The sequence below is a fragment of the Macadamia integrifolia genome, unplaced genomic scaffold (assembly GCF_013358625.1).
Source record: "Macadamia integrifolia cultivar HAES 741 unplaced genomic scaffold, SCU_Mint_v3 scaffold1449, whole genome shotgun sequence".
NCBI lineage: Eukaryota > Viridiplantae > Streptophyta > Magnoliopsida > Proteales > Proteaceae > Macadamia > Macadamia integrifolia.
Genome location: NW_024868206.1, coordinates 79,993 through 82,152, shown reverse-complemented (window position 1 = coordinate 82,152; position 2,160 = coordinate 79,993). Strand labels below are relative to the sequence as shown.

The following is a 2,160-nucleotide window of genomic DNA, read 5'->3' as shown; positions in this document are numbered from 1 at the left end:
ACTGGTAGCCAAGAATAGTCTTCCTAGAATTATTGGGATCTCATCCTTGGTTGAGAAGGGCTTCATATCTAACACAATGAAATCAACAGAGAAAATAAATTCCCCCACCTTTAGTAATACATACTCAACCATCCCTTTAGGAATTTTAACAGACCTATCTACCAACTAAAGAGTAGTTCCAGTGGCTTTCAATTCTCCCAATCCAAGTTGCTTGTACACATGGTAAGGCAAAAGATTCACACTTGCACCAAAGTTAAGTAAGGCATGCTCAATGTAGGTGTTGCCTATGACACAAGATATGGTAGGGCTCCCTGGATCCTTATATTTGGCTGCTATAGGCTGAGTAATTATGGAACTAATGTTACCTGCCAAGAACGCCTTTTTGGGCACACTAGTGATACGTTTGTGAGTGCACAAATCTTTCAGTACCTTTACATAGGCAGGGATCTGGGATATGGCATCCAAAAGGGGAATGTTCACTTCTACCTTTTTGAAGAGTTCTAAAATTTTGTCCATAGAAGCAGTCTTCCTTTTGTTTACCAAGCGATTTGGAAATGAGACAGGATGAACTTAAGGACTGTTAGGGATTTTCCCCTGTTCAGAAGAATCATTTTTGGTTTCCTCAACCAAATCATCTTTAGTTTCAGAAAAATCTTTAGGTTCATCAGATGAACCTGAAACAAGAGGCACACTTGTGTCCTCAACTGAAGGAGAGTTAACATGAGTAATAGATGAGGAAGATTGAGGAATGCTCTGTTGGTACTCTCTACCACTCCTAAGGGCATAAACAACATTACATTACTTAGAGGGCCCTTGTTGGGTCTGACCTTGTACTATATTCAGTGGTGCATTAGTTGATGTTTGTGAACTAATAGGCTGATGATGGGTTAGGCTTTGGTTGACTAGGTAAAGTTCCTTTCTCCCTCTCATGCATAATTGAGACAATTTGAGTGAGTTCTCTCGTAAGATTTTGATGGCTTGTCATGAGGAGGGCCATATTTTTTTCCAAGTCACTTATTCTACTTGTTTCTCCAATGTTGGTAAACCCAGGGAGTTGCTGATAAGATGATAGGAGAGGGGACCTAGGAAAACTAGCCTGAGGTCCTACATTTGACCTAGAAAAAGTATTTTGGGAAAACGATTATTGTGTAAAGGGAGGCCTTTGGAGTCCAGGTTGACCTTGATTATGAAAATTGGAAGACCCTGTTTGGTTGCCCTGATTCCAAGAGAAATTTGGGTGATTTCTCCATCTTAGATTGTAGGTATTACTATATAGATTATTCTGGTATAAGGCATTAACAAGCACTAAGCACAAATCTTAACCAAATTGACTGATGATGGCTCTCTAGGAACAATAGCCTCAATTCTCTTGATTAGGCTATCGAAATGGGCTTCCTTGGATACTATCCCATCCACAAAATATCCTTTTTCTCCTATGGTTCTTTCACTCTCTTGGGTTGATTCCCACTCACGGGTTTTGTCAACTAAGTCAAGTAAGAATTCCCATGCCTTTCCTTCATCTATAAAGGATGTGAATCCCTCAGGGCACATAGACTCTATCATTTGTTTAGTTGGGTAATCAATACCCTTATAAATTATTTGATATAAATGCCATAGGTCTAAGCCATGGTAAGGGCATTCTTGGAGTAGATCCTTGAATCTCTCCATAAGTTTGGAGAATGACTCATTAGGCTTTTGCCTAAACTGAAGGATATCACTTCTAAGCTTATTGGTCTTGTGAGTTGGGAAAAAATTCTTAAGGAAGACAACTGTGAACTGTTCCCATGAGGTTATGGAATTTGTGGGTAATCCATACAACCACTTCTTAGCTTGGTCTTTCAATGCAAAAGTGAAAACCTAAGCTTAATAGCATCATCAGAAAGCTGTTGGATCTTAATTAGAACACATACCTCTTCAAATTCCCTTAGAAATAGGTATGCATCCTCAGAGGTCAACCCATGGAAGTGGGGCAACATAGTGATGTATTAAGATTTAAGTTCAAAATTATTGCCCTGGGCTTGTGGTAGAACTATGCAAGAAGGTTGGGCTGTTCTAGCAGGGTAGAACCTATCTTTCAGAGATTTAGGTGAAGGGTTTTACTGTTGGTCTCCCATATTGAAGGGTTTTAAAGAGAGCAAACGTATAGGGTCACTACTTGTT

General features: G+C 39.5%; 1 non-coding gene across 1 annotated transcript; it reads left to right on the top strand.

Moving 5' to 3' along the window:
- The first annotated feature begins 1,621 nt into the window (after nucleotides 1-1,621).
- Nucleotides 1,622-1,728, top strand: LOC122063761. The gene has a single exon (XR_006135450.1). It is a non-coding gene; the product is annotated as a small nucleolar RNA R71 (small nucleolar RNA).
- Nucleotides 1,729-2,160: the final 432 nt, after the last annotated feature.